Here is a 25838-nt window from a genome sequence, read left to right on the forward strand (position 1 = left end):
TAGTTGCCCAGGCTGCGGTGCAGTGGCACGATCTTGGTTCACTGCAACCTCTGCCTCCCAGGTTCAAGTGATTTTCCTGCCTCAGCCACCCGAGTACCCGGGATTACAGGCGTGAGCCACCACATCCGGCTTACTTTTGTATTTTTTTTTCTTTTTTTTTGAGACAGAGTTTCATTCTTGTAGTCCAGGCTGGATGCAGTGATGCCATCTTGGCTCACTGCAACCTCTGCCTCCAAGGTTCAAGCGATTCTTCTGTCTCAGCCTCCCGAGCAGGTGGGACTATAGGCATGTGCCACCAAACCTGGCTAATTTTTGTATTTTTAGTAGAGACATAGTTTTACCATGTTGGCTAGGCTGGTCTTGAACTGCTGACCTCAGGTGATCCGCCCATCTCAGCCTCCCAAAGTGCTGTGATTACAGGTGTGAGCCACGGTGCCTGGCCAAGTGTGAGGATTCTTCTACCTTCTACCTGCATTGATGCCCTGTCTTGAAGTGCCCTGTCCAGGCCTCCCTCCTCAAGAGGACTCCACAGGGATCCCTTCCCAGCCCCTGCCAAGTTCCCCAGGCCTGGTCTTGACCCTCTCTGTGTATGCCTTTGTTGATAGAAATGACTGTGGTAGTGGGGCGTGGAGTTGTTGGTTAATGTGTAAAATAATGGATAGCTCCTGGATGATACAGGTACACTTCAGCCAGGGCCTTCCACAGTCTCAGGCTGTGGTCTTAAGGATTAAAAGCAAAGGCCCTTTATGGATTACCCTCCTTTGGACCTCTCAGCCGCTGGGGTCTGACAGGAGTTCACAAGGATGTTCCTTTGCCTGCCGCTCCTATTTCTCAATCACTCTCTTCGGTGTCTTCTGCTGGTACTCCTCTTTCTGTCTGCCTGTCTTCCCCTTTTCTTCAGCTTGATCTTTCTCATCTCGCCATCTGGCTCTTTCCATCTCCCTCTCCCTCCAATGCTCTCTCTTAAGCCCTGATAACATACACTGCTTGCTCCCTAACGTGCTCTCTGACTGCCCTGTGTAATCTCCAGCCATCTAATCCTTTGGGCTGGATTTTTGCCCGGAGTCTTGACTTGCGGAATTCAATCAGAAGAGAAGGTGGTGGGGCAGGGGGCGGGGGGTGGGGGGCGGGGGGCAGGGGGGCGGTGCAGGGGCAAATCTACAGAGAAGGAACTCAGGAAACTTTTGAGTCTGCTTTGGGAACCAAATATTGTGTCATCTCATCCCTTTCCTTTCTTCTGGGATCTTTTTCCAGCAGAAGCCCCTCTCCTCCCAGCCTCCAGGCTTGGTGGCAGTTACAGCTGGAGCCAGCAGTCAGTGGGGAAATGGCCCAGCCTAGCTGAAGGACTAGATGCAGGATGGGACCCAGCAGAGCAGGGCAGAGAATGGAGGAGGTGGCCTCTGACCCCAGCTCTGGCCCCTTCTAGGGGTCCTGTGTGACCTGCCACAGGTCATGCCCCCTACTCCCCAACCATGATCTACATCACAAAGCCCACAGCTCGTAACTCAGAGCCAGCCAGGAAGGTCTGGGATTGATTTAGGGTCCACTCTGACCAGCTCATCCTCACTGGACTATGACCCCTTGGGTGTGGGTGAGGACAAGGGTCATGGGTGAAGTTCAGGCAGGGGTGTCCTGACCACCACTACAGCATACCTGTTGCAAATCCTTCTGCACTCCTAGTGGACTGGAGGGGAGGTCTGGGTACATGAATTCAAGGTTCTCACTGAATAACCCATTCCCTCTGGCACAGCTCAGGGCCATGGTGAGGGAGCCACGGTGATTGCCTAGTGGGCGTTCAGGGACAGCATTCTCAGGAATCAGGCTCAAGGTATCTTACAAAGCAGAGACAGCTTCATTGCCCACCAAAAGGGCAGTCAGTTAAGTCCTAAGTAAGCCCTTCCACCCATCACCACCAACCGCAGTTACACTGAGCTGCTCAGAGCTGGTGTACATTTTTGTTTACAAAAATTTTTACATTTATGTTTAGCCTGGTATATTTCATGTTATCAGTTTCCATTCATCCACCATTCCCTTCTGGAGATATCACTGAAGAATATTCTCTACTCTGAGTATTTCACTTTTTTGACCGTCATCCACAGTAAATACATTTACTTCTGGACCCAGGACACATGAATGCACATGTAACTAAAAGCAGCGTTTCCTAAAACTGTAAAGCGCTGTGATGTTTTCTACTCTATTCTATTTTGTTGTAAGGAAAAAAAAGTTTTTAAAATGATTCCGTCAACAAGTAGTGGGCCGGCACTCAGAGTTTCCAGTAAATAACCTCTTACATCTTTACACCTTTGCAAGTCTTTAAAGCCCATTTTTCAAACATAGAATCCATATAATCTTCATAAAAGCCAGTGAGGAAGATAAGGCAGGGTTTTTCATTGACCCATCTTACAGATGAGAAAACAGAGACTCTGTGAGATCTGCTGAAGATCACCCAGCTGGTGTGTGGCAGGGATGGGATTCTGAGTCAGGTCTTTTGTACACCTGTTCATGGTGCCCTAATGCCCCGTCGTTTCACTCTTTCCCTGTCCTCTGACACCCTCCTGATTGAGGTCATTGTTTCCAGTCTGAAGGCCATCCCCTTCCATGGGGAAGATGGAGAGACATGGCAGCTGAGTAATTTTGTTTCCCGTCATCTGTTAACACCTCACCATCTGTCAATTCCACCCTCAGCCTCCCACCCACTACCCAGAGGCCAGCGTGGGGGAAGAGGCCATTTTCTTAGAGTCTGAGCCTTCAGGCCCCCTCCCACAAAGAGACTCAGAATACCCACAGAAAGCTCATTTTTCAGCTCAGAACAACAGCTGTGGACTAGAATTACAGGGGGCAGCACAGGAACAAGATTAAGGACTTTCTGAGGTCAGAGGTATAAAGCAAGGTGAGTCACCCCTCCCTGACCACCAGGTCTTGTCTTCATGCCCCCCGCACTACCACCCCCCATCTTGCTGAGGATCCAGAGCTGTGAGGAAGGTGAGCTGATCCCAGCAGCAGGAGCCCTGCAAGCTGCTTCAAGTGTGGCAAAGCGAGTCCATCTTACAGGGGCCTGGGCAGATTTATGGGGCCTTGGGTGTGGCTAGCTGTTGCTCAGCTTCTGCCTTTCTAATTCTCCCCTCTCCTTGCTCACCCTGCCCCCTCCTCAAGAAGGCCTTTGTGCAGGACAATGAGGAATCCATAAATTCCAGGGGACAGGGATGGGGGGAGGGGAACACTGGTCACTTCAGCTCCCCCCCATCCACCCTGGGGGCCCTGCATAGATAGCAAGGAGGGGCTTCCATGGAGTGGCCCCCTCTCATCTGATTCACACTGGAGCCCAGAGACAGAAGTGGGCCAAGCCCCACCACTGGCTTTCACAGATGAAGAAACTGAGGCTCAGAAGCAGAGGGCGTCTCCAGACCCTGCTTCATTCACTCTGCCTCTCGCTCATGTATTCATCCTCTTCCTCTTACCTATGCCCTGGTCCTTCCCTCACTCAGGCATTCACTCCACAAATACCTATGGAGTTCTAGATGAGCACCAGGTACAGAGGGGGCAATGGTTGGTGAGACCCAGCCCCTCCACCACCCCCCACTCTGGAGGGTCATAGAGCAGTGAGCTGTGGTCCCAGAAAAGCCAAAGCATAGCTCCAACCCCAGTTTTCCAGCTGGCAACCTGTACTCTTTCATCAGCAAGCCCTACACGGCTTTCATGAGCATTTTGGAGTTTGATCCTGGTGGGGGCCCTGGGAGACGGGTATTATGTACGTCTCCCCCACCACTTTGCTAATGTGGTCTCAAGAGGGTTAATTGTCACCCTCAAGAGGGTAAATGGTGGGCAAGATCACCCCTCTGGTGGGTAGCAGAACTGAACCAGGAACCACCCTCTGCACCACTCCAAGTGCTGTGGGGACCCAGAATATGGGCGTGGGCTGAGGTTCAACTTCCTCTTCTACCACGTGCCCAGCTGGCCCTGTGCCTGACCCCCATGCCGAGCTTTCCCTGGTGTTCTTCCCATCTTCCCGCAGTAGTTATTAAATGTCCCAGGCTCACCCTGATTTCTTTACCCCACTCATCTATCTGTTGGATAGTAATAATGAATTCAATGCTTATGCTGCCTGTGTGTTGTGGTGTGGATCTGTGTGTGTGGTATATCTGCTTGTAAACTGAGGCTATTAGTGTCTACTTCACAGGAGGATGGAATGAATTAAATTAAACTATGTAAAGGACTTAGAATGATGTCTGGCACAGTCAGCTGATTAGCTGTCAGCCAAGATTATTGTTCTAGCCAGCCATGGGTCTGCCCGTGTGTGCAAGGCATCTAGGTGTGTACCAGGTGAGTACAGGTGTTTGTAACTGGCCCCACCCAAAGAGAAGCCCCCTTGGAGGTGACCAGATGAACTAGCATCCAATTTGGTCCCAGGGACTCCTTTCCCGGAATGTATGGAGCATGTATTGAGTGCTTCTTGGTTTGCACCAGCCTTCGTGCTAGAGAACAAGAAAGACAAGTTCCCTGCATTCATGAAGCTGACATTCTGGTAAGTGAAACAGACCACAAACCAAGTGAATAAGAAAGATAATTACAGAATGTGGTGAGTCCTGTGGAAGAAATATATAAGGTTAAGTGACAGACTGGATCGGGCAGATGGGGCTGCTTTATTATTGTGGTCAGGGATGATGGCAAGGTGACGTTCCTGGGAAGGATCTGGGCAGAGCGATCCAGGAAAAGCACCAGCAAAGCCAAGGCCAGAGGTAGGGGAAAGCTTGTCAAGTTCAATGAACAGAAAGGCAGCCAGTGTAAGCAGCGTCTGGGCAGTGGGGAGAAGGATAGGAAGAGAGGTCTGTCTGTGCAGGTAGGGGTTTCCTTCGCAGGGAAGCTGTGGGTGGCTGTTAAGCGAGGAGGCACATGCCCTGGTGTTTTCCTGATTTGTATTTTTAAAGGTCTCTTTGCCTGCAGTGTGAACCGATTGTTGGGGACCCTGGAAGAGCGGACAGGAGTCTTTTCGATTGTGCAGGGAAGTAACAGGAGCTTGGGCAGTTGAGTGGGGGCAGGGGCAGGGGCAGGGGCTGTTTTAGGAACTATGTTAGAGACAGAGGAACAAGATTCAGAGTGAGGATGGGAGAGGAATTAAAGAAGAAAGAAAGGCCCAGGGAGCCCAGTTGATCCTGTTGTTTCTACTCTGGGCCAGGAGAGCCCCCCTGTCCTCTTTGACCCTGGCCCTCACCCACAGGGGCCAACCCTAGCCGTTTGCTCTCCCGCTGTGTCCACCCTCAGCAGCCCTCAATCAAGGGCAGGCCAGGCTGGCTCATCCGAGACCTTTGTGAGAAACGGTGCCCCCTGCCCTCCTTCAGAACGAGTTAGCACCTGCCAAGACCCAGCTTGGAATCCCATTCACCCACAACCACGCCTCCCACCTTGTATAGGTCACAACCTGCACAACCGTACAGCTCCCCTCTCCCTAGCCTGGGCCACTGGCTCGACCTGAAAATCTTCAGAACTTTGAGGACCTGCAGGCCCGGAGCTGGTTGCAGCCGGCCCTGGCCTGAAACAACTCTGGGGGTGGGGGCGGCTGAAGACTCGGCCTTTCCAAAGGGAATCTCTCGGCCCTCGTCCCGGGAGAAGGAGGTGTCTCCACCGGGCCCTCACATCACTCTCCCCTAGAAGCTCGGATGCCTGCGCCCCAGCGGCCACAGCCGCCCCTCCCGGACCCCCTCCCCGTCGGTTCCCGGCGAGGCCGCCGCCTCTCCCGCAGGAGCGAGCTGCCGAGCCGATCTTCCGGCCCCAGGCTACGGCGGGGGAGGGTCCGAGCCGTAATTGCTGCCATCTGCTCCCTCCTCCCTCCTCTTCCCCCACAGCCTGGGGGAGGCTCCGACGCTCGCGCTCTGGCCCCGCGCCCCCGCTTCCGAACGTCCGCCTTTTACGCGCAGCCCCGGCCACCGAGGGGCGGGAGCTCCAGGTGGCCCGCGAGCCCCCCTGGGGCGAGTGCGGGGGTGAACCGAGGGCACCCATCAGCATCTCTCTGGTGGGGGGCGGGCCCTAGTCGGAGCCACACAGCATTGCGAGACGGGATCCCACCGCTGGGGTTCTGCTCCTCGTGGAGCCAGGCCTTGGGAAGCACGGGGGTGTCCCTCGGCCACTCGCTCGGCCGGCGTGCACACGGGTGGGTAGCTCACGCCCGCCTCGGGATACGGATGCTTGGATCTGGATCTCGGATCTGGACAGACGCGTCCGGGATGTGTGTAGGAGGGAGGCGCAGAGCCGAGGCCCGGGCCTGAAGCCGGTGGGGAGGAGGCAGGACTCTGCTCTTCGGGCCCGGCGGGCTGGAGTTATCGTCGGCTGGGGAACCTTGGGCAGCGCTCAGAGCCGTGTCCTCACCTGTAAAATGAGGACCCAGTACCTGCTTCTTGGGTGCATCCAGAGGATTTGATTCCACAGTCTGGGAAGCAACACCTGCGGGTGGGAGAATGGTTAGGCCTAGGGAGACAGGGGCATCAGGCCTGACCCTCGCCTTGGGAAGGTGCTGTGACAGAGCTGCGAACCCGGAGGCGGCAGGGACTGTGGGGGAAGAGGGAGTGTGGGCTGGGGATGGGAGGCTGGTATCAAGGCCATTTCCTGGGGTCTCCAGCAGCATGGGCTTCAGGGGGTGAAGATGTCTGATGACAGTGCTGGGGGGCATTGGAGGAGATCTGGAATGTTTATGGATCACCCTCAGAGCTATCAGAGTCTCAAATAATCTGTCGCATTTTTCTCATAAGAACACTTTTGCCTGGCACCCTGAGTTCTGATGCTTTGCTCCTCTTTGTTTCTTCTGGATTTCTGCTCACTAGAGTCCTCACAGGGTAACAGAGAGCATCTGACTGCCCTGGTACAGGAAGCCACTCACCCCGGTCCCCTGGTGACAGACAGCCATGCTGCCCAGGACCTAGAAAATCTCACCTTGTGGCACAGAAGGTGCCTGCTGCCTCCCTCTCCTGTAGCTTTGCTGACTCCAACAAACCTGTGTTTGTCTCAGAGGCCAGCTCCTGCAGGACTGAACTACATCTCCTTCCCCTAACCGTCACTGCCACCAGTCTGATGGCCTGACCCCTCAGCACAGTGAGCCTTGGGGTGCCGAGAGCAGGCCTCCTCAAAACCCTGGAGGGGCTGTCACTGTAGGGAGGGGATACATCGTGAGAATTCTGGAATCACAGGGACCATTGGACAACCCGAGGGTAACTGACTTCTGCAGGGGTCAGGAAGATGCCCCAGAGTCAGCGGCTGCTGGGCTGGGGTTGGAGGGAGGAATAAAATAAAAGTTGACCAGGGCCAGAAGGCTCAGCCCCAGGGAGGACTGTTTGAGGCCTGAAGTTCTGGACCAGCCCAGGCAACATAGTGAGATACCATCTCAAAAAAAAAAAAAAAAAATTAAAATATTAGCCAGCTGTGGTGGTACGTGTCTGTAGTCCCACCTACTCTGGAGGCTGAGGCAGAAAGATTGCTTCAGCCCAGGAGTTGGAAGCTGCAGTGAGCTATGATTGTGCCACTGCACTCCAGCCTGGGTGACAGACTGAGACTCCATCTCTAAAAAAGTTTAAAAGTTCTCCAGAGAAGGAAGAGAAATGGTGCTCCAGGAAGAAGGAGCAGTGTGTGCAAAGATGGGAGTGTGAAAGTCCAGCTGCAGCCTGGGGAAGCATGGCAAGTGTGATGTACCTGCAGGAAGAGTGTTGGAGGGGAGGAGTTGACTGGGATATGGAGGGGAACCATGTGTGAAGGGAGTCTGAGGGACACAAATACCAGGTGAAGGAATTTCGACTTGAGTGTGTTATAACAAATTGAAGCATCTGCAGGAAGCAGTGGACAGGAACAAAAATGGCCAAAGACAAGATGTAGAATGAAAAGGCAAGGGCCAACCTAAGTGATAAAAAGGCTATTCACTCATCTGGGCCTCACACCTGGGAGACAATAGGGATTGGCGAGGTTTCTAGAATTCCCTCAATGGTGCATAGGTAAGCCCCAGGGATCCCTCCTAAAGGCCACAGTTGTTACTCAGCCCCAGCCAGTTGTTGCCATCCAGGAATGCAAACATGTTGCCAGTGTTTTCAAGAAAATTTAAAAATAGAGCCATGTGCAGTGCCTGGAGCCTGTAATCTCAGCTACTCAGGAGGCTGAAGCAGGAGGATCATTTGGGCCCAGGAATTAAGGCTGCAGTGAGCTATGATTGCACCACAGCACTCCAGCCTGGGGGACAAAGCAAGACTCCGCCTTAAATTTTTTTTTTTTTTTTTTTTGAAACAGGGTTTCACTCTGTCACCCAGGCTGGAGTACAATGGCACCACGCCACTCAGCTTACTGCAGCTTCTGCCTGCTGGGCTCAAGCGATCCTCCCACCTTAGTCTCCTGAGTAGCTGGGACTACAAGCACGCACCACCACACCTGGCTATGTATTTTTTTGTTGTTTTCTCTCTTTTTTTTTTTTTTTTTTGTAGAGACGCGGTTTCGCCGTGTTGCTCAGGCTGGTCTCAAATTCCTGGGCTCAAGTAATCTGCCCACCTTGGCCTCCCAAAGTGCTCAGATTACAGGCGTGAGTCACTATGACCAGCCAAAAAAATTTTTTTTAATAAATGTAGATTTTTGTGTTGCCTTCTGGCTTTTAAATCTTGACAACTATTTTAAAAAAAGTTTAATTATGTGAGTGCCTTAACTACACAGGACACAAACATAATGGGACTAGATTTGGCCCACTGGCCACCAGTCTTCAATGGCTTCAGAGTTGCTGGAAAGCTATTGGAAGTCTTGCAAGGAGGGAAATAATCTGAATAACAGGCCTGTTTTAGGACACTCACTCAGGGGCAGTGTGGAGGAATGGACTGGTAGCAGAAGGTCAGTGGGGGCAGTTGCGGTTGTCCAGGCGAGAGGGGCTGAGGCCTGAACAAAAGTGGCTGACCAGGAGATAGGGAAGACTCCCCAGGCGCACTGTAGGGATCTTCAGGGATTAGCCCACCCTGGGAAGTTAAAGGTTTAAAGTCTCCTGTCCCTTTGTCCCCTCTGAGGGATTGCAAAACATCATCATCTAGTGGGTGGAGAGGCCTATTTAGAGTTGGATACCCCTGGAAATCCCCAAGGGTGGGTGCTGGCAGGCCACCCCACGGGGCTAGTAAGACATTCCAAACTGCCTGCAGAGGGAGGGGTTGTCCTGGGGGAGGGGCTCAGGAATCTGGCCTGGCCTTCAGGAAGACCCCAGCCAGCCCTAATGGGAACCACACGTGGGGTGAGTTTGGAATCCCGGATTGCCTGTGACGTTTGGCTTTGGAATCGGACACTTGGCTGGGGTCACTCCTGACCTGCTGAAGTCTGAGGCCTCCCAGCCCCAGCTCTCCTCCTAATCGCTGCCAGACGCATTCTGCCCTGGGGCCTGCCTGGTTTCTGGAGAGAGGGTGCTTCTTGGACCCCACTTGCTGTAAGAAGGTCATCATCTACGCCCTGGGGGAGTAGGGGTCCTCAGGCAGGAATTCCAGGCTTCCTGCACGGCCAAGGGTTGATGCCCTCAGAGATAGCCGACCAAGAAGTTCCTTCCAGTGTCCATCAAAACAGTATTCCCTGAATTTACAACCCTCTTGGAGTCCTGATGGCTTCTGGCCTTGTAGAGACCGGTACCCTCAGCCTCCACCCCTCCCTTGCAGCGTCTGCAAGTGCTCTGTGGCTCTGGCAGTCGGAGCCTCCTCCCCCCCATGCCCCACAGGGTTAATTCCTTGCACCATCCTCAGGCACTAGGAGCAGGGAGCAGTCCAAAGGGCAGGGGACAAGCCCTGTGAACAGGTGGTTTGCTCCTGAGGAGTCCCTGAAAAACAAGAGGAGGGAAATGAGTCTCTCCCAGCACACTTCCCAAGACTTTCTCTTCCTCCCAACCCAAATACCTCCTTGTCTGAGGACTAGAGCTGCCACGTGAAGAGATGTGTCAATACATCATAGAGGGTCTAGAAAAACTCTTGGTCTTTATTTGAGTGGCTCACCCAGTCCTTGAGCCATGGCTGTCATCACATCTGCTAAGCCCTCTTCATAACCCTCTGACTATTGTGTGTGTGTGTGTGTGTGTGTGGGTGGAGGATGCACTTTCTGCTTAAGTCCCTGACACTCCCAAGGGCCCCCTCAGGCCCAGCCCCCTCCCCCTTGGTACCCTCTTTGAGAACTTCCAGGCAGCCTGCTCAGCATCAGGCCAGGGGCCCAGGAGCTTGGACAGGCTGCATTCCTGAGGGCAGGGAAGAGGAGGGGGGTACTGTACAAAGCCCACTCCTCCCTTCCAGCACAGACCCAGTGCTGCCCGGACTGATGCTCTCTCTAGCCACGCTGAGGATGGCCAGTGTAGCTTCATAAAAACCCGGCAGCAGGGCCAGGGAAGTAGGGGCTCTCCTAAAGATTAAGCCTTCTGTGCCCTGGAGCTCTTCCACTCCCGGTGGGACCTAAGGTTCCAGCATGAATAGCAGCTCATGGTGGGCACTGGGTAAAGGGTCGTGCGGCGAGGTGACCAGGCGTGGAGGAGACACAGCCCGCTTGGCATAACTTAACATTCCTTCTGCAGGGCAGCTCAGTCTCCCAAAAGTCTCTAGCGAGAGCGCAGGGACTTCCAGAGAGAAATCAGGCCCAGCCGAATGGAAGCTCGGCAGCCGCTGCAGAAGCTGAGAGCGCGCTGGGGAGGAGCGGCACCTCCTCCGGAGCTGAGGATTAGGGTAGTCCCTCCAACCCAGCCCGTCCCCATCCCCCAGCCCGATTTCGGGAAGCTCTCCCAATGAATATTTAATAGCTCAGCGCTAGGCCTGATTGAATTTTAATGCTGGCGACCCGAGCCCGGAGCCCAAGTCCAGGCAATTAGTCAGGAGCCATTAACGCTGACGGAGCTGATTTACGGGCGGGACCGGGCCCCGGGCCGGGGGCGCCCAGGCTGGCGGGCGGCCGGGGATTGGGCGGACTGAGCCTTTGCGGCAGCCAATCTTCGCGGCTGCCTCAGCCTACTTTGCATCTCATTTGCATAGCGCTCCCAGGGGCAGCCCGGGGCACGGCTTGGGGAGGCCCTGGGCCGGGGGTCTGGGAGGCGGGCGGGTGATGGGGAGTGGGGCCCAGGCGTGGCCCTCCTCCCGGGGCCGGACTAGAATTTATGGCAAAACCTCTCTCGGTTTGCACGTGGACAATCCCGCTGTTCCCTGGTAGGGTCCAGGTCTGAGGGCAAATTCCAAAGGAAAAGGAGGGGAGCAGAGACCACGGCCGACCTGGAAGCCAGGCAGCTCCGCTGCGTCTCGGGACCTAACAAAGAGCTCCGCGGTTAGCAGAGGGAGGAGCCTTTCCCGCCCTCGCTGTGTGCCAGGCGCTGTGCCTGCCTAGATCTCCACCTTCCTGCCCTGCTGCCCACCCCCTCCCGGCCCCGCCCTCCTCCCCCGGCCTCTCAGAGGGGGCATCTACGCTGATGGGAATGGAGCTGGTGGTTTTCTGGGTTTTCGTGGTTTTCAGGTTGGATTATGCCCCAGAAGGCTAGAGAGGAAGCCAAGGGCCCTCGGAGGAGACGGCCCTCCTCTCCGCCTTGCCCCTCATCCCTCTGACCTGTGTGAATGAGCTGGGACTCAGCCTGGAGTGCTCTATTGAACTATGCCCGACCCCTTAAATCATAGGTCAAGGATTTAGCTGGCCTGTCTGCTGCCACTCTGGCAGGTGGCCTCCTCCTCGCCAGCCCCACCCCTTTCCCAGCGGGTCCACGGAGCTGTGGTGGTGCCGCGGTGGACGGTGGCATCCTTCCCTTTGCAGGCAGGCGTCCCCATGGGTTCAGGCCTCCCTTGACCTGGCACGGAGAAAGCCCATGGTTTGTACTGGGGGCATGGGCAATGGAGTGGGGTGGATAGAGCTCTGGGCTGGAAGGCCAGAACCTACACGGAGGCAGTGGGGAGGTTGGCAGAGAATGGAGAGACATTAGTCAAGGAAGGCTTCCTGTTAGAGGCAGGGCAGAGTAGAGACTGGAAGGGAGGAAGGGAAGGGGTCAAGGAAAAAGGAAAGGAGAAGAAATCTTTCACAGGGGATCATCCTGTTTGAGGCAGGAGAGAGTAAGCTGAAAGCCCAAAAAGCCCCACGCTGAGTTTGGTATTCTAGTGCAGAGGTTCAGCAGGAGGCTGCCCTCCTAGGCCTAACCCAAAGACGCAGGCTGTGAAAGGATGAAGGGATGATGACCTTATTATCACCGTTTAAGGAGTACCTGCTATGTGCCAGGCACTATGCTAAGCAATGCCAATATATTGTTTCATCTAATCTTGTTTTTTCTTTTTGTTATGTTTCATCTAAAGTTTTGTTTTGTTTTGTTTTGTTTTGAGACGGAGTCTCGCTCTGTCGCCCAGGCTGGAGTGCAGTGGCTGATCTCAGCTCACTGCAACCTCTGCCTCCCGCGTTTGAGTGATTCTCCTGCCTCAACCTCCTGAGTAGCTGGGATTAAAGATGTGCACAACCACGCTCAGCTAATTTTTGTACTTTTAGTAGAGACAGGGTTTCACCATGTTTCTCAGGCTGGTCCCGAATTCTTGAACTTGTGATCCACCGGCCTCAGCCTCCCAAAGTGCTGGGATTACAGACGTGAGCCACCGTGCTCGACCTCATCTAATCTTTATAGCAACCCAATGAGCTAAGTATTTTTAGAATTCCCATTTTACAGATTAGGATACTGAGGCTCCGAGAAAGGTGGTAGTTTGACCCAGATCACTTAGCTAGTGGGTGGCAGAACGCTTGCTCTTGTCCACTACTCCACACTGCTCACAGATACCTCAAACTTACACTTTTTTCACCCCCCAAACCTGTTTCTCCTACTGTGTCTCTTCTCTCCTTTTACCGGCACCTACCCGGTGATGAAAACAGATCCTGCATGTAATCTTTGCCAAAAGCCTGAGAAGTGATCCCATCCACATTGTCACCCATGCCCGAGTGCTTGGTGTTATTGATCATTTACAGTCCCAAAGGTTTCTAAGTTCTGCTCCCTCCTCTCTGCCTGCCCCTGCTTGGTTCAGGCTCAGGTCATCCTTGCCAGGGCCAGGGGAGGTACACCACATTGAACTTCCGTCTGTGCCAGGCTCTGTGCTAAGAGCTTTCAGGCATTGTCTCTGCATCAGCCCTCTCCAGAAGCCTAAGACTAGGTCCTTTGATTACCAGGGTCTCCATTTTACAGATGGGCTGGGGAAGGTGGGGAAACTGTGGGAAGAAATCCCCAGCTGTACTGGGCCTGATGGTGGAGCAGCGAGCAGACCCCACCGGATCAAGCGCGCTTCAGAGTCTCTTGCCTTCTCAGCTGCTCCTCAAAACCCACTTCCCCAGGCTGGTTCTGGATGCCTCTCCACCCCCTTGACATAAAGGTGTTTTGGGCTTCCAGCTACGAGAGACCCAACTTAAAAATGGCTTATACAGCATTTATGATGTCACAAAACAAGAAGTCCCAAGGCTGTTGGTAAAGTCAGTGGTTCAACAGTGTTATGAAGGACCTAGGTTACTTCTCTACTTCTTTGTTTCTTGTTTTTTTCTTTTTCTTTCCTTCTTTCGTCAGCTTTATTGAGATACAATTTATATGCAGTAGGAGGCAAGATTTTATTTTATTGTTTATTTATTTATTAAGACAGTGTCTCCCTCTGTCACCCAGGCTCGAGTGCAGTAGCACAATCACAGCTTATTGCAGAATTGACCTCCTCGGGCTGAGGTGATCCTCCCACCTCATCCTCCTGAGTAGCTGGGACTACAGGCATGCACCATCATGTCTAGCTAATTTTTGTGGTTTTTGTAGAGACAGGGTGTCATCATGTTGTCCAGGTTGGTCTCGAACTCCTGGACTTAAGAGACCTGCCTGCCTGGGCATCCCAAAGTGCTGGGATTATGGGGCATGAGCCACTGTACCTGGCCAGGATGCACAGATTTTAAAATTACAGTTTGATGAATTTTGACAAGTGTTTACCTGGTCACCACCATTCCAATCAAGATGTGGAATATTGACATCATGCAGCAAGTCCCCTCCTGTCCATAGGCAGTCAGTCCCCCCCACCCCTGGCCACCTCCTGCTACAGGTAATCTGATGTTTATCTCTAGATCAGTTTTGCATATTCTAGGCAAAATATTATATGTACTCTTCTGTGTCCGGCCCTTTGGCTTCAGACAATGGTTTTGAGATTCAGGCATTTTATTGTATCAATAGTTTTTTTTTTTCTTTTTTTTTTTTTTGAGATAGAGTCTCGCTCTGTCACCCAGGCTGGAGTGCAGTGGAGCGATCTCGGCTCACTGCAAGCTCCGCCTCCTGGGTTCACACCATTCTCCTGCCTCAGCCTCCCAAGTAGCTGGGACTACAGGCGCCTGCCACCACGCCCGGCTAATTTTTTTGTATTTTTAGTAGAGATGGGGTTTCCCCATGTTAGCCGGGATGGTCTCGATCTCCTGACCTTGTGGTCTGCCTGCCTCGGCCTCCCAAAGTGCTGGGATTACAGGCGTGAGCCACCGCACCCGGCCTCTTTTTTTTTTTTTTTTTTTTTTTTTAGATACAGGGTCTCGCTATGTTGCCCAGGCTAGTCTCAAACTCTTAGGCTCAAGGAATCCACCTGCCTCAGCTTCTCAAAGCGTTAGATTCCAGGCGTGAGCTCATGCCCGGCTCATTGTTATTGCTGAATAGGTTTCCACTCAAAATATTCCACCACATTTCTTTCTCTTTTTTCTGCCATGCTTATCCTCTGGATTTTTGTCCTTGTATCCTGACTTCCCTCAAAGTCACAAGGTAGATGCTGCAGTTTCAGACACCACAGGCAGACAATGACATTCAGAGGCCAAGAAAAACTGTTTCTCTTTCAGCTTCTGTGAAATCTTTTTAGAAGCTCCCCACAAAACATCCCCTTATGTCTCATAGGCCAAATCATGCCACGTGTCCATTCTTAAATGGAATTTTAGAGACCGGCCTGGGCAACATAGGGAGACCTCGTCTCTACAGAAAACTAAAAAAATTAGCCAGGCATGGTGGCACACACCTGTAGTCCCAGCTACTCAGGAAGCTGAGGAAGGAGAATCACTAGAGCCCAGGAGGCTGAGCCTGCAGTGAGCCGAGATTGTGCCACTGCACTTCAGCCTGGGCAAGAGTAAGACCCTGTCTGAAAAAAAAATAAATAAATTCTGTGATGTCGCTTCTGCTATTAGGTTATAAAAAGACAATGGCTGCCGGGCACGGTGGCTCACACCTGTAATCCCAGCACTTTGGGAGGCCGAGGCGAGTGGATCACCTGAGGTCAGGAGTTCAAGACGAGCCTAGCCAACGTGGTGAAACCCCGTCTCTACTAAAAATACAAAATTAGCCAGGCGTGGTGGGGCATGCCTGTAATCCCAGCACTTTGGGAGGCCGAGGCAGGCAGATCACCTGAGGTCAGGAGTTCAAGACCAGCCTGGCCAACATGGTGAAACCCCGTATCTCCAAAGATACAAAATTTAGACGGATTAGACAGGCATGATGGCGGGTGCCTGTAATCCCAGCTACTTGGGTGGCTGAGGTGGGAGAATTGCTTGAACCTGGGAGGCGGAGTTTGCAGTGAGCTGAGATTGAGCTATTGCACTCTTGGTTGGGTGACAGAGCAAGACTCCATCTCAAAACAAAAACAAAAAAACTGTGGCTTCTGTCTTGAATGCTTACTGGTGCTTTCTCTTGGATCATTTGCTGTGGGGGTGGGAAGCCAGGGCCATGTCATAAAGACAGTTAGGAGGCCTATAGGGAGGCCCATGTGGTGAGGCCCTGAGGTGGTCTCTAGCCAGTAGCCAGCTAGGAACCGAGGTCTGTGCACAGCCATGTGAGTGAACTTGAAAGTGGGCTCTCCAGTCCCACATGCCTGCAGCCCCCAGAGGACAGCTTGAGTGCAGCCTCATAAGAGACCAGGAGCCAGAACCACCCAGTTAAGCCATACCCAGAGTCCTGACCCACAGAAAGTACAATATAAAATGTTGATTGCTTAAAGCTGCTAAGATTTGGGGTAATCTTTTTTTTTTTTTTTTTTTTTTTTTGAGATGGAGTTTCGCTCTTGTTGCCCAGGCTGGAGTGCAATGGCGTGATCTCTGGCTCACTGCAAACTCTGCCTCCTGGGTTCAAGTAATTCTCCTGTCTCAGCCTCCTGAGTAGCTGGGATTACAGGCATGTGCCACCACATCTGGCTAATTTTGTACTTTTAGTAGAGATGGGGTTTCTCCATGTTGGTCAGGGTGGTCTTGAACTCCCAACCTCAGGTGATCCGCCGGCCTCGGCCTCCCAAAGTGCTGGGATTACAGGCGTGAGCCACCGCGCCCAGCCGATTTGGGGTAATCTTTTATGCAGCAATAGATAATTTGGTAGAGCACTTTTTTTTTTTTTTTGAGATAGTCTCGCTCTGTGGCCCAGGCTAGAGTGCAGGGGCACGATCTCGGCTCACTGCAATCTCTACCTCCTGGGTTCCAGCAATTCTCCTGCCTCAGCCTTCTGAGTAGCTGGGACTACAGGCGCCCACCACCAAGCCTGGCTAATTTTTGTACTTTTAGTAGAGACGGGGTTTCACCATGTTGGCCAGGCTGGTCTCGAACTTCTGACCTTAGATGATCTGCCCACCTCGACATCCCAAAGTGCTGGGATTATAGGTGTGAGCCACCGCACCCGGCCCACTTTTTTTTTTTTTTTTTTTTGAGACGGGGTCTCACTCTGTCGCTCAGGCTGGAGTGCAGTGGTGCAATCTCAGCTCACTGCAACCTCCGCTTCCTCTGTTCAAGCAACTCTTGTGCCTCAGCCTCCCGAGTAACTGGGATTACAGGTGTGTGCCACCATGCCAGGCTAATTTTTTTGTATTTTTAATCTCTATTAAAACCATCTCTACGGGGTTTCACCATGTTGGCCAGGTTGGTCTTGAACTCCTGACCTCAAGTGATCTGCCCACCTTGGCCTCCCAAAGTGCTGGGATTACAGGTGTGAGCCACCGCGCCCAGCCTGGTAGAGCACTTTTAAGAAATGTTCTGTATCACCAGTACTTGTAAGATGGCCCAGATGCTGATTCTGTGTGGAAAAACAGATATTGACAGCTGGGAGTTGAAAAGTGATCCAAGAATCAGACTCTGAATGGGGTAAAGTTTTAGGAGAACCTTAACCAGTTTATTTCACCCATGTTTTCCTTGTTACATAAGTACAAAAGTAGTAAGTCTAAGAGAGCCTTTTCAGTAAGTGTAAAATAAAAATTCTAAGTGATAAGAAGTCATCGTCACTTTAATCAGCAGTTTTAGTGTTTTTTCTTTCTCTTTTTTTTTTTTTTTTCAGATGGAGTCTTGCTCTGTTATCCAGGCTGGACTGCAGTGGCGGGATCTCGGCTCACTGCAACCTCTGCCTCCCGGCTTCAAGCAATTCTCCTGCCTCAGCCTCCTGAATAGCTGGGATTACAGGCACCTGCCACCACGCCCAGCTAATTGTTGTATTTTTAGTAGAGACACGGTTTCACCATGTTGGCCAGTCTGGTCTTGAATTCCTGACCTCGTGATCCACCCGCCTTGGCCTCCCAAAGTGTTGGGATTACAGGCGTGAGCCACCGCGCCCGGCCAGTGTTTTTTCTTTCTAAAGTACATGAAGTATGGTGGTTCATGCCTGTAATCCCAGCACTCTGGGAGGCCAAGGCGGGCAGATCACTTGAGGTCAGGGGTTCGAGACCAGCCTGGCCAATGTGGCGAAAATTTGTCTCTACTCAAACGAACAAACAAACAAAACTCACAAAAATTAGTTGAGCGTGGTGGCGCATGCCTGTAATCCCAGCTACTCAGGAGGCTGAGGCAGGAGAATCACTTGAACCCGGGAGGTGGAGGTTGTAGTGAGCCAAGATCACGCCACTGCACTCCAGCCTGGGCAACAGGGTGAGACTCCGTCTCTAAATAAATAAATAAACGAGTTTTCCTATATTTAAAATTTTGGTGTGCCCCAGTAAGCCTTTACCATTTATGCTTTACGGCCTTATGACTGATGCAAGGGAAGATGGAAACACGCTGGGGAAGGATGCTTCCTCAGGGGCATCAGGCGCCCGTCGCAGCTCCCAGAAGTGTGGCCAGTTGTTGGGCAAATGTCCAGGGGCCAAAATCCGCACAGGGCACGAGGGGGCCTGGGGTTGGAGATCTGGCTATATTTTGAGCAGAGTTACACATGGATCGGGATTCATAGACTTTGAGGAGTTTGCCTTCCCATCGGGAGGGAGTGGAGCTGTATCAACAAACCACTTTGCAGGGAGGGAAGAGGGCAACCCAGGGGCTTAAGTTCCCTGGGTAAAGGGCAGCCTAGGATTTGAACTCGGGCAACCTGGCTCCAAAGCCTGTGCATGCGATAGTCACTACGTTTTGGCCTTTGAGATCTGTAGCGAGTTTTGCAATCACTGAATCCAAGCTCCTGATTTTACAGTTGAGGGAGCAGGACTCGCCCAAGGTCCATGGGGATGGGGTGGCTGAGCAGGACTCTGCGGGGCGTTGTGGATTAGTGTTGGTGAAAGGAGGGGCGGGGGCTGTAGGCATGGATGCTAGCTGGCCTCCCCACCCTGCCGCAATGCAAAGTGCCCCTGCTTTCCATCCGGGGAAAGGGCACAACTTGATGGGGGTGGAGGGCGCAGGTTCGGGAAGCCGCCCGCCTACTTCATTCCCGGGATTCCCAAGGCAGCCATTGTCCAGGAGGAATGCTGGGCAGGCAACACGGAGGGCGGGGCCTCTTCCCGTTCCCCAGACAAGCCTGCTTTGTGCTCTCCACCCCGGCCCCTCCTGGCCCTCACCAGCCAGACCTTCCCAGCATTTTTCAGGGGTCTCAGGGCAGGTCTCTAAGAGATGAAGCTACTCGGAGAGGAAAGGACCATGGGAGATGTACTCAACCCTGGAGGTCTGGGAGGGCTGCCTGGAGGAGAGGTGAGAGCACTGCCCAGAGGCCTGGGCTCCTGCTTCCTCAGAGATAAAAATATGCATTCCTAGCCTCTGGTTACTAGAACTTTATCCTAAGGCAATAATTAGACACGTGCACAAAGGTGGAAGTTACAGGTTTGTTCATGAAGCTTTTATTTCTGGAAAAAAATCAACAACAAAGGAAACTTTTTTTTTTTTTTTCCAGAAGAGTCTTACTCTGTTGCCCAGGCTTGAGTGCAGAGGTGAGATCTTGGCTCACTGCTACCTCTGCCTCCCAGGTTCAAGCTATTCTCCTGCCTCAGCCTCCCTAGTAGCTGGGACTACAGGAGTGCGCCACCATGCCCACCTAACTTTTGTATTTTGAGTAGAGATGGTGTTTCACCATGTTGGCCAGGCTGGTCTCAAACTCCTGACCTCATGATCCGCCGCCCGCCTTGGCCTCCCAAAGTGCTGGGATTACAGGCAAGAGCCACTGTGCCCGGCCAGGAAACTTCTTAAATTAATTTAGACATGTCCACTTGATGGAATATTAAGCTGTCATTAACAATTGTGTAGTATAAACGTATTATAGACAGGAAAAGATGTTCAAAATATTTGTCCATTGGCCGGGTGCGGTGGCTCACGCCTGTAATCCTAGCACTTTGGGAGGCCGAAGTGGGTGGATCACTTGAGGTCAGGAGTTTGAGACCAGCTTGGTCAACATGGTGAAACCCCGTCTCTACTAAAAATGCCAAAATCAGCCAGCTGTGGTGGCACATGCCTGTAATCCCAGCTACTTAGGAGGCTGAGGCAGGAGAATTGCTTGAACCTGGAAGGTGGAGGTTGCAGTGAGCCGTGATCATACCACTGCACTCCAGCCTGGGCAACAGAGCAAGGCTCCCTCTCAAAAAAAAAATTGTCTATTAAGAAAAGTATATTATAAAACACTGTGGAGATCTCTCTCTCTCCGTGTTTGTGTGTGTGTGTGTGTGTGTGTGTGTGTGTGTGGAGAGAGATAGATAAATAGAATAATATCTCACTGACTCCAAAATGGTTTTGTGTTTGTTTTGTTTTGAAATGGGGTCTTGCTCTTTTGCCCAGGGTGGAGTGCATTGGCGCAATCATGGCTCACTGCAGCCTCAATCTCCCCGGCTCAAGCAGTCCTCCCACCTGAGTCTCCTGAGTAGCTGGAACCACAGGCCCCCCACCACTGTGTCCGGCTAACTGACTCCAAAATATTACTGGTGGTTATCTCTGGGTGGTGGGATTAAAGGCGTTGGATTTTTAAATTTTTTTGTTTTCTGCTTATCTATTTTTTCTTATGAGTATTTTTTAAATAATAGAAATGGGTTTTACTACGTTGCTCAGGACTCATGCAATCCTCTTGCCTCGGCCTCTTGAGTAACTGGGGCTGTAGGCACATGATGCCTTTCGAATTTTTGTAAAAGGTGTTCTGCTTGTGTAACTGAAGTGTGTGTGTGTGTCTGTGTGGGCAGCTTAACTGCCCACTGCTCTGGGGTGGGTATCCTTCACTCTCAGAAGTTTCTCCAACGTGGTACCTGCCCTGGGAGGGTAAGAGAGACAGCTGTTGAGGCATTAGAAAAATGAGTGTCAAATAGGCAGCCCCTGAGCCTAATCATAATAGCAACAACTCACTTAGCACTTTGCAAGGCGTTTTCACACACATTATCTTATTTGAATCCAACCACGACCCTGTGAGGTCACATCATCGTCCTTTTCCAGGTGGGGAGACAGGCTCCCCAAGATTAAGCGGCTCCCCAGAGACAGTGCAGAAAGTGACAGAGGTGGGATTCAGTCCAGGGTCTCTGACCTTCACCCTTGGCACCCCGCTGCCTCCCTGACTCATGTCCATTACAGCATGCAGCATTTGTTCATCCACCTGTCCCTGTCCCCCACTGACCTTGGGATCTTACTTGAGTCACTGTTCCTAGAACTTAGTACACTCAGGCATCAGTACATGCTATTGAATAAAAGAATGAATGAACATTCAAACCTGGCGCCCTGGTGAAGCAGGTCATGGTAGGTCACAAACTTGTTCTTTAGAGTCCGTGCATTCTTTTTTTTTTGAGACAGAATCTTGCTCTGTCGCCCAGGCTGGGGTGCAGTGGTGTGATCTTGGCTCACTACAACCTCCACTTCCGGGGTTCAAGTAATTCTGCCTCAGCCTCCCAAATAGCTGGGACTAGAGGTGCCTGCCACCACACCCGGCTAATTTTTGTATTTTTAGTAGAGATGGGGTTTCACCAGCTTGGCCAGGCTGGTTTCAAATTCCTGACCTCAGGTGATCCATCTGCCTCAGCCTCCCAAAGTGCTAGGATTACAGGCGTGAGCCACCGTGCCTGGCCTAGACTGTGCATTTTTATACTTGCCATATTCTCTGTATTTATTTCTCTTTTGTTCTTTAACATTTTGCAAAGCTCTTTGGAAGACAGCTGACAGCAAGAGTTGCCAAAGGAATGGCTCTGCCTGGATCTGAACTTGTTCCTCCCCACTGTACACACCCATAACTAGAGACAGCCACCCCTGAGGCCAAGGGAGCAGAGGGGAGGCTCTTGGGTGTCTCCCTTCCTTACCTGAAGGGAGGGTTTCTATCTAGAACCAATGCTCGGGAAGGATGAGATTCTACACACTGAGTCATGCTGAGCACACACCCTCCCTTCCACACCCTGGCAGACTCCAGGCCCAAAGAGGTGGAGGTTCAAGGGTGGGGTGCAGATACCAAGGCTGGGCGAGTTAGGGAAGGCATGCTGGAAGAGAGACCTGGAAGGCTGGTTTAGGAAGGGGAGGAGGTTGGGGCTGAAGGGAGAGAAGCAGGGAACCTACTCCAGTAGTGCTGGATGATTTAAGTACAACCAGATGTGCTGGGAATCTCTTGTCAGGCTCAGGCCCAGAGAGGGCAGAGTGGGGGTGGAGAGACCGCTGGGCCACTTGGATTTGCAGTTCCCTATTTTGCCGTGGGTCTGTAAGCTTTAGGGAGCAAAGAAGCCCAGTAGGATTCCAGAGGTTCCAGATGGGCTCGCATGTTAGAGGGCGGATCATGCACGACTTGGGGGAGGCTTCTGCCTTTGGACAGGGTGGAGTGGGCTCAACCCCTAGAACCCAGGGGGGACAAAAGATTGGAAGTGCTCTGCTAGGATGCAGGACAGATAGGGAAGACTTTACAGAGAAGGGCATATCTGAGTTGGGTTCTGAAGGATGAATAGGAGCTCACCAGGCAGAGTAGGGAAATGAGATTCCAGGCAGAAAGATTCTGAGGTATTAAAAAGGTATGCATGTTTAGTGAGAGTTTCTGTGTGACTGTAAGGTACATGGTGAGATCAGTTTGGGGTGCTGGCTGAAAAGCTGTGCTGCAGGATGGTGCAGGATGTGCTTCTGCTCACAGAACAAACAGCAGGGCCATGTGTGGGGCAACGATTTTGGAAGTGAGGTATCAGGGTCCTTGCCAAGTGTTGGGCCCCAAGGAGTTAGTGGAGACTGATACCCACCCAGCTCCTCCTCCCAAGTCTGAGCTGCATAGAGGGAGGAACATGTTTTCTAGTTTTCCTACAGGCTTTCGAGGGCTCCTAGGCTGGATGTGGGGTGGGGATAGGATCCAGACCAGACACAGCTTGTAGCACAGTGGGAAGGCAAAGCTGGTATACATTCATGAAGAGTAAGAGTTTCGGGGGTGGTTTGATCAGGGTTGGGGAGGCACTGGGAACTGGGCCTTGATGGGCAAACAGCAAGAATGAGAAGGGCTAGAACTTCCATTTGTGGGGACAGCAGCCTGAGTCCCGGGCAAGTGTGGTTGGGGGGAAGCCCAGCTGGGTGTGGTGCCCTCTGGGCACGCACCCCAATCCCCAAGCCAGGACACATTTCCTTCCTTTCCTGCTCATAATGATTCCTGAGTGGCCGGTCCAGAGGACCACAAAGAGGCCTCCCCGCCCTTTCCTCTTCCTCCCTTCCATTTCCTTCTCCCTTCCTCCCCCACCCCATCCTTCCCCCAACCCGGGGCCCTTTTCTTTCCTTCCTCCTCACCCTACTTGCTCCTCCCGCCCTCCCTCTCTAGCTTTTACTTCCTCCCTCTACCTCTCCCCCCTCCCTCCAAAATCCTTAGTGCTGATTCTCCCTAGACCCATGGAGTTATTTTTCATCTTAATGTTTTTAGAAAGCCCTTGTTGCAGGTCTCTGGACCAGGAAGGTCACACACTCCCACACTTCTGCTGCACACCCACAGGCATGCGCCCGCAGCAGGTGCCTGCACTCAGCCACACAGCCAAGCATAGCACCTGTCTCCCCTGGGGGCGGGATGGGGGTGGGATTCTCCACCTTGGATGTGATACCAGCAAAAGGGCTGGGAAAGAATGGAGGGCCCTCTGCAGACGCCACACATTACCACCATCATTACCACTATTATTATCCAATCCATTGCCAGGCACTTGACCTGCCTGGGGATGATCACAACCACCTCAGCAGGGGCTCTCAGGGCACAGATCCCTTGACTGGGGACAGCCAGGAGTGAGGTCAGCCCAGAGTCCTCAGAGATCAGTCTCTCAGGGCCCCGCCCAAGAGGGCAGGAGGTAGAGATGTGATGAACGGCCTTCTGCCAGGACGGAGGATTTGTCAGCCCAGGAGGCTGGATGATGTATTAACAGGACTTTAATGAGCTCTGGGAGGGGGAGCCACACTTCATCGCCCGAGCACTGGTGCAGGGTGGGAGGTGGAGGGGTGAAGTGATCAACCTCACCCCCACCTGCTAACTAAACCTCTTAATGTCACCCACAGCAGTCTGCCCACTGGAAACAACTCAGTACTGCCAAGCTGCTGGCCTTGCCCCTGGAGTCCAGCCTTCTCCAGCAGGCTGATGTCTTCCACTAACTCACTAGCAAGGCCTTCCTTAGCTTTAAGCTTGTCCTTCCTTTACTCCTGGACTCCTAGAAGATGAAGGAGAACTGGATCCCCGCTCCAGGGGAGTGCATGATCAATTCCTTCCTTCACACTGAGCCTCTCAGTCCAACCCCACTCCTGTCATCCCCCCTTCCGTGGAGCGTGGTGGAGCAGGATCCCCATTGGCAATGCCATACTTGGCTTCCTGGCACTAATCCTGCTGGCTGAGGCAGCCAGCTCATGAGGATATTAGTCTTTCCCTTAGTTCCTGTCTCTGGCTCTCGGGGAACCTGACAGGTAGGGGTGGAAACAGTGCAGTGGATTCTAGATCCAGCTTTGCTGTGTGACCCCAAGTGTGTCACTTCTCCTCTCTGGGCCTCCAGTGCTCCAACAATAAGGAAATATTCAAGGAGTTCCTTCCAGCTGGTATCCTGGGATTGTCCCTCCAGCAAGGGTTCCAGTCTCCTAGCATGGTGGCTGTGGCTCCCTTCATCCTGCCTGATTCTGAAGCCAGGGGTTACTCTAGCACTCTGAGCCTTGACACATCCCTCCTCCTGTGCCAGGGCAGGGCCCTGGGGGTGTGGAGTGGCAAGGAAGAGAGAATTCTGGAGGTGGAAAAGACACTGACCTTGGCAAGTGCCAGAACCTGCGTAGGTGCTGGTTGCTTCCATATGTGGGCTGGGAAAGAAGTGGGAGCTACTGAGGCCCTCCCCTTCTGTTTTCCTGAGTGGCACCTAAAGGAGTGCTCCAGACCTGTCAGACCCCAGAGGCTGCAGGGGAATCTGCATTAGAAGAAGGGAGGGGGTAGTGTTTGGAGTTCTACAGGCTAGTGGGTGAGAGCCAATCTTGCCCCACTGACACTCAGGCTAGGCAGCCACTCAAAAGGAAAACAAGCTCTCAGGAGAGAGGACCCTTAAGCACTGCCCTTGGGTGGAAACACGATTGCCTTGGGACCTCTGGAGGCTCAACATCAGGAAGGTTCTCTGGACCCTCCATCATCAGCACAGCCCTCCTCTTCCCTTCTCCTGGGGCAAAGCCGGTTCCTGGTCTTTATCCCTCATGAAGCCCTGAGTGTGTGTGTGTTGGGCAGAATTGTGTCTACCCTTCGACTGGGAGCTCCAGGAAGACAGGGCTGTGCCTCTTGGACTCTCTTGGGTATCCCTGGTGCCCAGTCCAATGTTTGGCACAAAGTTAACACTCAGTATGTATCTGTTGAACGGATGTCTTTGGACACTCTCAGTGGACTAGAGGTCTGGGACTCATCCCTCATCTTTTCTTCCTGCCAGTCATTCTGCTTGGCCCAGTGTGACTGCCGCCTTCTGGGGAAGCCCTCCAGTGGAGCCCTCTGTTTAGATCCGCTGCCCCCGTCCGGTGCTCGCCCTCCTCCCCCGCAGCCACCCGCTCCCCGAGTGGCATCAGCGCGGAGCCGCGGCCTTGGCTGGCGGTGGGCCCTGCCCTCTGCAGCCCGGGAGGGCAGGCGCAGCAGAGTCCCGCGCGCAGTGGGTTCTCAGCTCACCTGGGGGCGGAGGAAGTGAGCAAGAGTCCTTCCAGGCTGTGGCCAGGGGGCCAAGGCAGTCCTGGGAAAGGGGGTCTGGGGCGGCCCGCGGACGGGGCGGGCCCAGGCCGGCTGCCTTCACCTTTGCCCTTCGACCCAGGAAGCCGCCCACATCCAGCGGACACGCTCGACGGGCTGGGCTGCTCAGTCCCGGCCTCGGCCCCGTCCCCGGGCCGTCCCCCACCCCTACCCGCCGGCCCGACCCCCACCCCTGCCCCAACTTCCCGCTCCGACGGCCGAGAGGGGCGGGGCGGACGGGTCTGAGAGTGGCGAAGGACACTCTCCACACCGAGGGTCATTTGCTCTTTTTTCCCCTCTGTGGCTAATTTATTTTAGAGCCGGGGCGGGAGGGGGCGGGGCCAGCCGGGAGGGTGGCGAGGAGGGGCTGGGCAGGCCCAGGGGAGGTGGGGGCGGGGCGGGGGCGAGGTGGGGGAGGGCGGGGAAGAAGCCGGGAGTGGAGGGGCCAGAGAAGGGGCGGGAGCTGGGGGAAGAGAGGGGCACTAGGAGAGGGAGGAGCAGGGAAAGGGGAGGGGAGCTAGGGCCT

The 25838-nt window shown here is 53.2% G+C and overlaps 1 protein-coding gene across 1 annotated transcript in view; it reads left to right on the forward strand.

The window, feature by feature from the left end:
* The window catches only part of FIGNL2 (fidgetin like 2), a 65667-nt gene that overhangs the window by 10954 nt on the left and 28875 nt on the right, over positions 1-25838 (forward strand). The gene's annotated exons all lie outside the window — the stretch shown is intronic.

This window comes from Symphalangus syndactylus, chromosome 10, assembly GCF_028878055.3.
Source record: "Symphalangus syndactylus isolate Jambi chromosome 10, NHGRI_mSymSyn1-v2.1_pri, whole genome shotgun sequence".
In the NCBI taxonomy this organism is placed as follows: domain Eukaryota; kingdom Metazoa; phylum Chordata; class Mammalia; order Primates; family Hylobatidae; genus Symphalangus; species Symphalangus syndactylus.